Raw genomic sequence first — 11886 nt, 5'->3', positions numbered from 1 at the left:
AGATGTTGGGTGTCAGGGTGGGGGGGGGGCAGAGGTCGGACTGGTGGGGGTGGGGGTGGGGGGGTGGTCGGAGGTCAGGGGGTCGGGGGGTCAGAGGTCAGGGTGTTTGGGTGGGGATGTTGGATGTCAGGGTGGGGGGGTCGGAGGTCAGACTGGTGGGGCTGGGAGTGGTGGGGGAGGTTGGAGGTCAGGGGGCAGGGTTTTCATGAAAAACCCATGATTACAGAGTAGCAAGACTTCTTTATTCTTGTATTCCAAACCCCTTGCAATAAAGGCCAACATGCCGTTTGCCTCCCTAACTACTTGCTGCATCTGCAGGTTAACTTTCTATATTCCCTGTATGAGTACACCCAAGTCCCTCTGAACACCAACATTTACAAGCTTTACATCTTTTAAGAAATATTCTGATTTCCCATTCTTACGACCAAAGTGAATAACCTCACACCTCCTTCCATTATACTCTATCTGTCACCTTGTTGCCCACTCAATTAACCTGTCTATATCTCTTTACAGCCTCTTTGTGTCTTCTTCACAGCTTAGATTCCCACCTAACTTTGTATCATCAGAAAACTTGGATACATTACTCTTGATTTCTTCATCTAAGTCATTATTAATATAGATTGGAAATAACTGAGGGTCCAACACGGTTTCTTGCGGCACTCCACTCATCACAGCCTGCCAACTTGAAAATGTCCCATTTGTCCTTACTCTTTACTTCCTGTCTGTTAAACAATCTTATATCCATGCTAATATATTACCCCCACTGCATGACCCCTTGGCCGGGATTTTCCAGAACCTCATGGTGGGAGCCACCATGGGAGACTCAGCGGCCCAGCCAAAAGTCCATTGGCTTTTGGTGGCACTGGGCAATCCTGGCAGCAGGCGGAGCCAGAAAATCCTGCCCCTTATATTAATCTTTTGTGTGGCATCCTATCAAATCCCATACACTACATCTACTGACTCTCCTTTACTAGCTGTATCATCAATCAACTCCACTAAATTTGTCAAACATGATTTCTCTTTCATCAAATGTTGACTTTATCTGATCACACTATGATTTTCTAAGTGTAACGTTAAGGTTTCCTTAATAACAGATTCCAGCACTCACCTGATGACTGATGTCGGACTAACAGGCCTATAGTCCCCTGTTTTCTCTCTCCCTCCTTTCTTGAAAAGGGGTGTTACATTTGTTAACTTCGAATCTACTGGAACAGTTCCACAGCCTAAAGAGTTTTTAACTTTTTAAAGTATTTAAAAGTATTTAACTGTTTACAAAAAATGTGTCTTACTGTATTTAAAAAATGCTTAAAATGCTTAAAAGTATTATAAAACAATCACCTGTCTTTGAGCCTAAGACTGACCTCAGGGGGCAAGTCTTCAGCTAATTGTGTCATTAGGAGTGTGTGGCTTTACCCTCACTGCTAGGCCTCACAGATCCTTTCCTCCGTGGACTATGCTGGAGGAAGAAGTTGAAGATCTTGTTGCAACCAACCAACTATTGTATATACTCCTGTAAAAGTTGAACTCATGTAAACGTCAATCCCATGAGTTTTGGCCTAAAAAAATTTTTTTTTTTTTATACACCTCATTTAAAAGCTGACACTAATTTTTCAGGGTCAAAGCCCTAAAATTTCAGAACCAAAGGGTATGTGGAATTTGAAAGAGGGAAGACATTGCTGTAAATGCTCAGGCTATAATTGGAAAGCCAAGGATGAAACTCAACCAAATACTCCTCAACCCAAGCAACAACAGCAAAAATTAAATCCTAGATGTCATAAAAGTTACAAAGAGATAATTACAATGATAGGTTAATAGTTGAGATTATAAATGGCAATTTATTTTCTTTTTGAAAAGGGGGAGAACATTGTCTGTAACTTTGCAAAGTGCAAGAGTGGAAGGTGGACTCACTGACCAATCACTCAAAAACTGGAGCAAAGGAAGGATATTTTATAAAATACAGTCAAAATGCAATTGCAAGCTAGGTTCTTTTTGCAAATCAAATGGTGTTATTGTCCCCATAGAGACCGATAACGTTGAAACAAAAATTTGAACTCCCATTGACTGACAGAAAGGGTCATATGATGCGATTCCTAGTGTTAAGACTTTTACTGTCACAAACAAATTAAAGGCAACATTGAGTAAACACTATTTTGGCAGGCAACTTATACTTTAAACTACAGAAAAGAACTTTCCCCACTTAACTGTTCACAGGTCTGAAAACTCCAGTTATGGAATTCGAGTACTTTATGCTGTCTCTTAATTGGAAACTTCTTTGAGAAGGAACCAGTCCAAAATGATTCTTAGCTCCTGAGGGTTTGTTTCCTTTCTTTTCCTTTCCCTGCTGGGCATCTCCTTTTCTGGAAATGATGTTCATGATGAGGAACAAATTGGTGACACTTCCCTCTGACCAAGCTAGGCAAATCTTCCAGTTTTATTTAAATCGTCACAAAAATAGTTTCAATCTGAGCACAAGCTCCCATCCATGCGCAGAATTTTTGGCTGACATGCGGGTGGCAGAGCACACGCGTCAGCGCTTAAAATGTTTCGCGAGTGTCCCGACCTCAGCGCGTGGCATCGTGATATTTTAGTCTGCAGGCGCGCACAGCAGCAGGACGCGCGCCCGCCATAAATGAAAGGCCTCGTTAAGGCCCATAACTTGCCAATTGTCCAGGATTTTGAGGGGCCCGTGCGAACTTCAGGTCAGCGCACGGGCCCAACGGGCAGGCGGGTAGGAGATTATTTAATAAAAGTCATGCACTGTCGGGATATGTGGACTCAGAGGGGTTGTTCATGTTTTCCACAAAGTTTTAATTACAGAAGGTGTTTTAAAGTTGCCTGTGTGATTGTTAGCAGTTCACATCGATTTCCAAGTGCTTTTTGTGTACTTTGAAACCAGTCTGCAGACAGTAATCTTGAACGGGCCTGCAGCTTTCCGGGGGCCTCCATTTAGCCAGGACTGGACAATCAGCCTCCAGGGGAGCCACCTTTGGGAGGCCAGACGCAGGCACAAGGGGCGCAGGGCCAAGAGGTTGTCCAAGGTGGAAGGGGCCGCAGAAGACGCCACTATTCTGCTGCCAGGGTATACAGGCGGCGAAGCAGCTACCTCAATATGACTGAGGTGCAGTGCCGAAGGAGGCTCCAACTCTCAAGGGAGACAGTCAACTATACCTGTCAGATGATTGGACCTGAGATCTCCCCTAACTGTGCGGGTCGACACCCCATGTCAGCGGCTCTGAAGCTCACAGTTTCCCTCCACTTCTATGCCTCTGGCTCCTTCCAGGGCTCGGTGGGTGATCTTTGCGGTGTCTCCCAATCAGCTGTTCACACTTGTGTCAAACAGGTTACAGACGCTCTGTTCAGACAGGGATCCACCTTCATCCACTTCCCCAGCAACCAGGCAAGTCAGACACAGCGAGCCAGAGGCTTTGCGGCCATTGCTGGCTTCCCCCGTGTCCAGGGTGCAATAGACTGCACACATGTGGCCATCAAGGCGCCAGCAGGTGAACCCCAACAGGAAGGGCTTCCACTCCATGAACGTGCAGATAGTGTGTGATCACAGGATGTGGATTCTGCAAGTCTGTGCAAGGTACCCAGGCAGTTCCCATGACACCTACATCCTCAGACACTCCCAGGTGCCGGGGCTCTTCAGTGCTCCGGCTTGGCTGGATGGTTGGCTGCTGGGGGAAATGTCTATCCCCTCAGAAGGTGGCTCATGACGCCACTACGCTGTCCAAGAACAGAAGCTGAGCAGCGGTACAATAGGAGCCACAGCACCACAAGGGCTGTGTTGGAGAGAGCCATCGATCTTCTCAAGATGTGCTTCCGTTGCCTGGACCGCTCAGGGGGCGCACTCCAGTACCCCCCAGATCGCGTCTCTCTGATAGTGGTAGCATGCTGCACTCTGCACAATCTTGCGCTGGAAAGGGGGGATGCAGTTGACGATGAAGACCTTGACACAGTGGATGAGGCTGCACATGATGGATCCAGCAGTGTCTCAGAGGATGAGGAAGCACAGGGCGATGATGAGGGGCAGCACGCCGACCTGCTACAACACCAAGGAGGCAGGGACACCCAGGACAATTTAATCCAACGAACCTTCAGCTAGCTCCACACACATGGATCAGCAGGAACAGCATTGCCTGGAACTTCCACACGTGGCACTTAGGTGCTACATCTTCCACCTTATCAGCTGCAAATAAGGCCTTAGTACAGAAACATCAATGTCCACTCAAACACTCACGATATGTCTGTGAAAAATTAAAATGCAGCACAAAGGAAACACCCTCAGCCATAGTCAGAAAAGTGGACTTTATTATGTCCAAAAAAATTACACAGACTTCTCCATTGCAATAAGAAGAATTTTGTTCCCTATTCTAAGGCCAACACAAAATCACCAGTGACATACCCGTTGAGTGCCTCACATGTCTTATGCTTAAGTTTGCGGGTGCTACATCTAGGTGCCACCCCATCGCTCGGAGTGGCTTGTGAGACAGCCTGCTGACTCTGCTGTCCTGTTGGCGTCGATGACCTTGGCGGGCATCCTCTGGCCCGTGGAGCCTGCGATGGCCCCACCTGGGAGGGAGTGGCCAGTTCCAGAACTGGCACCTCCCCAGTTGTCACAGCCTCAACGGAAGCAACGGTGACTGGCAGAGGGGCAGAGGAGCTGCTGCCCTCATCTGGAGCGCCCTGAGAGGAGCTCGCAGCGACGACAGGCAGCTGCTGCGCCGACGTGAGGTCCCATTGGACCTCCCTGCTCACCGCAGATGCATGGGCACCGAGCGCCAACGCTTGGTGCCCACAACATCTCCCACATTGGGAATGACCACCCGCGGCCAGTACCGCTGTGAGGGCTTGCAGGTCAGAGCGTAACCCAAACAGAAGATTTTCCATCCAATCGAACCCCCTCTCCATGAGAGTCGCCAATCTCTCAGTGGAGGAAGCCTGAAGCTCTGCCCTGAGGTTCATACCTTCACATGCACTCTGCCTGGACTCCTCCATCACAGAGACCAACTGAAGCACACCCTCATGCAACCCTGCCAGATGTAAATGCGATTCCTGCCGCTTGTCCTGCAGCTGCTGCATTGGTGACAACTCCAGAGGCACATCATCAGTGCCGGATTCAGCATGTACCTCGTCCCCTGCAGCCCTCCAGCTGCTGGCACCATCAGCACTCTCTGTCCCTACCATCTCCTCCAGCGATTGTGAAGTGCCCTCTCCACTGTGACCCGGGACACTAGCCGATGGTAAATTCCCCACTGAGGTGTATGTGTCTGTGCTGGTGCCTGGTTGGCTGAAATGATGTGCCGCAAGTTGCATGTCTTGGGCCTCAGGTGTGGAGGGGAGTGCTGCGGTGTCTATGGGCGCGACCATGTGGTGGTGATGCTGAAATTAACAACAAGGTCAGTGCAGCAGTTAGCGTACAGTCAGTTAAACCTTTCATCCCTTTCCCCCCCAGCCTCATAAGTCGCTCACCCTTCAAGACCCCAAGGAGACGAACATTGGTGGGGCGGAGAAGAGTCAAGAGGAGCCCCAACCATTAAACACACATGCAGACAGGCTGGTCAGATGGCCTCAGGAATGCCACATGGCATGTTATTTAACATTGGAGTGGGGAGAGTGCAGATGTACCTGACCCGGATGCATGCTGGCCTGGATAGTTGTGGTGCTGAGGAAACATTGCAAACAGTTGTGACATTTGCCGTGGATCACAAGAGATCGAGAGGTCACATTATTGACCTTCATACCGTTAGGAGGGGCATAGACCAGGTGAGCAGAAGGCAACATTTCCTCTTGGCACAGGGATGAGTAACGTGGTGGCGTTTATTTAAGTTGAGTGCCATGAGGTTCACAGCTGAGGTGCTGAGGACGTTTTGGATGGAGTAATGTGGGGCGCACTGACTGAAAGGGTGCAGGAGGTACAAACCCCCTAAGATGCAAAAAGTCTTTGGCTGTGCAGCAGCGATCCAATGGCATGTTAGACCATGGTGATGGTGGTCACAAATGGGATAAGGTGACTTTGGAAGGTGGTGGAGACGCGAATCCTCAAGGAGATGAGGGACCTTTGTGTATGACCCACATGTCAGAGTGTCTCAGTCTGTGAATGAGCAGTGTTGCAGCATTAACGATTACAACAACCATCAGTGGTTTGGATGGTGGGCAGTCAGAGTGGATGGGACTGTGGACCTCAAATACCTGCCCGCTGGACCCCAGCCTCGCCACCCCCGGTCGCCTTGGCCTCCTGCCTCCTGCCCAGCTCCATGGCCTGCTCCTCGAAGGGTGTGAGGCACTGGAGGAGGGCGCGCCCACCTCCAGTCCTCTGGCGCTCCTGGTTGTTGTGTTGACTTTTTGCCTGCAGAACAGAGAAGAGGATTTATTGGGGCTGATCGCTCATGTACTCTGCACGCATGCCGCACCCCAACCACAGTGGCCCATCTGAGGCCTCCAGTGGCTCCTGTCTACACTACTGGCGATCAGTCCCCAGAAGATAGTACGGCTGGTCCCAACCCCCTCCCCCAACGGCTACCTTGGACACATTCGGCGTCCATCACTTTGAATAGCACACGGGTCTTAGCGCCCATGGCAAGGAGGCGCAACTAGGTGCGGCACCGATTCCAGCAGATGGCACTTGGCCACAACACATTGAGACTCCCTTTGCACCATCTCATCACCATCAATAAGGCATGTGTTGAAGTTCTGAGTATGTGTCTAACTGCCTCCCCTGCAGGTTGCCCCCACACTACTCAAATGCCACAAACACCAACATATGTTGCGGGGAGAACCCATCTTCTCCTCAACCACTAAGGCTGATGTAAGCATGGTCAGTACCCGTTTGCCCACCCAGCGTGTGCCAAATGCCCATTGCAGTAACGTCAGCAAGACGTTGGGGGGGGGGGGGCGGTGCTAAAAGGCTAAGGCTACCTTCTGGGTCAAATGGCCAAGGCCGACATGGTACTCACCCATCCAGAGCACAGAAAATCATTGAATCTTTTGTGGCATTGGGTGTCAGTGCGCCGCACATCATCATGGGCACTGACAACATCACCAATCTCCTCCCACGCCTGGCTGGTGACATGGGGGGCCCTCCTCCTCCCATCCTCCGGATACAACACATGCCGACGGCTGGAAACCTCTTGGAGGAGGACAGCAAGGCATGCATCGGAGAATCGAGGGGCACAGTGGCCCCCCGCTGGCCTCTCCTGCAGCCTGCCCCCCTCCTCCTGCCCATGCTCCTGTGGGACCACAGCTCCCTCCCTCTCTCCCCGAGTGGCCATGGTGCACTGCTTCAAGCAGGCTCCCTGGCCACTCTTTAAACAGGCTGCCGACTCCCCATTGGAACCAGCAGTCTGAGGCCGCCCGCCCCCGCGACTATTTTCCCGTTCTCCGTGGAAGTCGTTAACCCGCTGGGCGGGCCTTAACTGGCCCGCCCGCAGAAAATAGCGGCGTGGCCCATTTTGGCGGCAGCAATTGGCTGCCTGCCCACCGCCAAGTCGGTCAGGCCCGCCCGCCCACCAAGCGGAAAATTCTGACCCATGTTTCTCATGGTGACCAACAGGACCAGCAATTTCTCTGCTTAAGGTGCAGGACTAGCTGCCTATATCTTTCTGCTCCCTCCCTCTTTCTCTCTCCCTGTCTCTTTATCTTATATTTTTGCAAACTTACCCATCTGTAAGATTTAGGGATTTAGCAAGAAAAAACATGTAACTCAATAGTTCAATGGGCAGGATTGCTGGTCCCGCCAGTGGTGGGTTTTGTGGCGGGTGGGAGCAGGAAATTCAGAGAGAGGCCAAAAGTCGGATTCCCGCTGGCTGCAAAAAGAGTTGGAATTTTCCTCTCGCCACTTTCATGATGGGCTCAAGGCTTTCCCACTGATCCATATTGGGAATTCCATTGGCATGCATTAGTATGTAATAAATACTCATTAAAAACACAAGTCACTGGAATCGCATTCCCCCTCCCAATTATGTGGCACATCAGCGGGAAATTAGATCAGTCTGAATCATGACTAGATATAAGTGCCATGCAGTCGTCCACCTTCACATCGCTCGTGACTTCGGGGTGAGTGTAACATTGGAAGCCTACCTGCAACTGCGCTGCTCCGGGTTGTCAGTGTTAGCCCACTGGTGGGGGTACATGGTGGGGCTGCTCAGCATGGCTGCCTGGGGTATTGAGCTGGGCTGCTCACTGTGGCTGCTGTGCCGCTCCAGCAGGACGGCATTGTGTGCTGCGAGTCTCAGGCAGGGCTGCACTCTAAAACAGAGACCAGCATGGCAACTACAGAGGGTGGGTGGGGGAGGCAGGGAGAATGGCAGGGACATGAGGGTGAAGGGCCTTTGGTAGGGTTGAGGGGGATGGGAACGATGGCAGGCAGAGGGGGTGGGGTAGCTGGAGCCTGATAGGAACAGTAGAACACAGACGCAGAAGGGGGTGGACAAGATTCGATTTACATGGATGGGAGGGGAGGCTCTAGAATCCGAAAGGCCGGTGGGTGGCTGGGTTTTTCAGTGTGGCACAAGAGGGAAGGGTTACACAGAGACTCATGGCTGGGGGAGGGGAACGGTCTTGTGGTCATTCATTAGGGAGTCAGTAGCTGAGTGAAAGACAGTCATAGTCATAGCCAAGAGGCCAGGGTGAGAGATTAAAGGCAGTCCTGGGCTCTATGAGCATGACACGCACACCATCTTCCCACTCCAGGGAGGGACAAGGCCAGTGTGCTCAATGGGGATCTGGAACTTGTGTGCAGGCGTGATCATTGTCTCACACTCGGTGGTGATGGGGGTGTCTGGCTCCGTACTGGGCTGCAGATGGGATGGTCATCGTCAGGGCGGACATCTGCAGCCTGTAACTGGGGAAAACATAATAAAGGTGGAGGGGTACTCTAAGCTGTTCTGTGGGGAGGGGGGTTCACCTCTGTATGTGACCACGCACACAGCATGAAGTTGGGGAGGGGTGAGGGCCACATGGAGAATGAGGACATGAGCAGTGATGGGTTCAGCAGGGAGACCAGGAATCTCCGCCACGGTGACAATGCGATCCAGAGTAACATCAGGGAGGCTGCAGAATCACCGGAGGGAGTTCTACCTGCACATTGTGAGGTTCCAGGACAGTCGGGGGACCCGGATTCTGACAGAGGGAGGGTCGAAGCTGGTCTCGAAGTAGAAATGCAGCACCACCATCTTGAGACCCCAAAGTTATGGCGCAGTTTAAAATCAAAACTGGAAAAGAATCTGCACGAGAGGAGTCAGAGGCAGCGTAGGAGGAGACCATGGCTGGACTCAGGGGTCCGAACAGGGGGCACCCTCACACTGCTTGGAGTAACAACATGGAAATGGAGTCTGAGCTGATAGACCTCAGGAAGAGTTTATTGAGAAGATGCAGTTAGAGCCATTGACATTTGGAGTGCTTTAATGTGAGACTGCAGGAGTCATTGGGTTCACAATGAAGCTGATCAATTTGAGCATTAACAGAGAGGAATGTGAAAATGGAAGATGCAGCCGACCATGAAGGGAGCACAGCTGCTGGATATTGGCAACATGATCAATGAAAGCCTCTAAGGCGCTTTTCCCAATTTGCATGGCTAATGGGCCAAAGGCCATCCAGTCATTCCAAAAGTGCAGGTTAAGCATAATCATTATACCAGATCAGACAGAGCAGGACTGTATAATGTGAGGTGGAACATATCCTGGACGTACTCAAGCACTCTCTGGAATTAAGATGTCGAGTAGCTGGAGCGGCATCTTAGTCACCTCAATCTGTGAGGTAGCACCTCAGCCAGAACGCTGGGTCAGGGAAAGGCAAGTAGCGTGAACGCAGCTCTGGGGCTCCAGTTTTGATTTTAAACTGTCATAACTTTGGGGTCTCAAGACAGTGGCTTTCTGGTAGCGATTGGGAGCTCTTCTAAAGTTGCCCATCACTCTTTGGCCTGAATTTTCAGCTTGGCGGGCAGGCGTGATCGGCAGGCCTGGGATCGGCCGGGAAACGGACCGTCGACTGTGATTGGCCCCTGATGGCAATTTCACGCTGGCTGGCCAATTAACGGCCAATTAACAGCCAGCCAGCGTGAAGTGCGGGCTGAAAAGCTCAGCAATACTGGGGTGGGAGCAGGAGGAGGGCGGGCGATGATGTCAACGTGGGCGCAGGTGAGCGCGGACAGAAAGTTCCCTGAAGGCAGAGCAGCAAGCCTCAGGGAGCTGCAGACCCGAAAACCATGAAATAAAGTTTTGAAAAATCAGAAAAAAAATGTCCAGGCTTCAGAATAAGACACCAGAACATATAGATTATAATAATACTGTCCGCAGATTTTTATTATTATTTTATTTAAAAACAGAAATCTCATCCCACCCTTGGATGGGGTTTGATGGAAAATGCAAAGGCCGCCTGGTCGATTCACCCATCCACCAACCAGAAGGTTGGATGGACCACGAAAAACCAGAGACAATTGTGCCATTAATGGGCTTAATTACCTGCTTAATTGTTGGCCAAAACGCTTCCGACTTTTGCACGTGCCCGCCGAGCGAAATGTCACATGATGACGCTGGGACACTCGCCCAACATCTTCTCACGTGATTTTACGCCCGATCGGGTCAGGCGCACGCCCGCTCATGGGATGTAAAATTCTGCCCTTTAATCTGTTGGATCTATCAGTCCACAGGGAGAAGGAGCATTGAATAATGGAGCCTGCGCTCAATGCTGCCTTCTTGATGACAGTGTTCCGATTGAAGAGGAGAGGAAGGACTCGGCCCAGCTTCGAGAGGAAGCCCGGCCGGAGGACCATGGCCCAGGAGACCTCGAACAAGACCCAGAGGACAAGGAGGTCAGGCCCATTCTATAGAGGTGACTGGCACGAGAAAGGGTCTACAGAAGACAACTTTCCTATTTGGAGACGAGCGAGAGACAGTGCTGCATACGTCTACGCTTGTCAAGAGATATGGTGGCTTATACCTGCCACATTCTGCGGGAGGATCTAGTGGCACATGGACTGGGAGGACATCCTCTGCCAGTGCCCCTGAAGGTCACCCCCGCACTCAATTTCTTTACAAGTGGCTCATTCCAGGGGTCCACAGGAGACCTGTGTGGCATCTCTCAGTCTTCAACACATAAATGTATCAAGGAGGTGTCAGATGCCCTCTACAATGAGGCTTATCATTATGTGAAGTTCATGCTGATGAATCTAGCCAGGCTGTGAGATTTCTGAGTTTCACAGCTATCTCAGTCTTCCCTACAGTATAAGGTGCAATCGATTGCACACATGTGGCTTTGAGAGCTCCATGGCCTCAGTCCCTGATATTCATTAACAGGAAAGGGTTCCACTCCCTCAACGTTTAGCTCGTGTGTGACAATCAGAAGCAGATCATGCACGTTTGTGCCAGATACCATGGGAGGTCCCATGGCTCATACATCCTGAGGCACTCCCAGGCTCCTCAGATATTCAAAGGGCCTCAGTGCTTACAGGATTGGCCCCTTGGTGATAAGGGGTACCCGCTGAAACAATGGCCCATGACACCCGTGTGTCGTCCTCAAAGTGCCTCGGAAGAGAGAGATACAACGTGGCAGACTGTGTAACAGGATCCATCATAGAGCAGACCGCTGGCATCTTGAAGATGTGCTTCTGGTCAGGTGGAGCTCTGCAGTACTCTCCATAGAGGGTGTCCTGCATCATCGTGGTGTGTTGTGCCCTGCAAAACCTGGTGCTTCAAGGGGGAGGTGACTTTCCAGAGGGAGACATGGAGGAGAGTGAGAACTCTTCAGATGATAAAGACCTGGAAGGGCAGGAACCTGAAGAGGGCGATGATGGGGAGTTTCCACGTGAGGATGTGGTCGAAGCTGCAAGACGTGGAAGCCGTGCCTGTGACACACATAGTCACAAGGTCCCAGGAGCATTAAAGTGCA

This window comes from Cetorhinus maximus, chromosome 9 (genome assembly GCF_964194155.1).
Source record: "Cetorhinus maximus chromosome 9, sCetMax3.hap1.1, whole genome shotgun sequence".
In the NCBI taxonomy this organism is placed as follows: domain Eukaryota; kingdom Metazoa; phylum Chordata; class Chondrichthyes; order Lamniformes; family Cetorhinidae; genus Cetorhinus; species Cetorhinus maximus.
The sequence above is the reverse complement of the archived record's forward strand: the minus strand, read 5'-3'. Positions refer to the sequence as shown.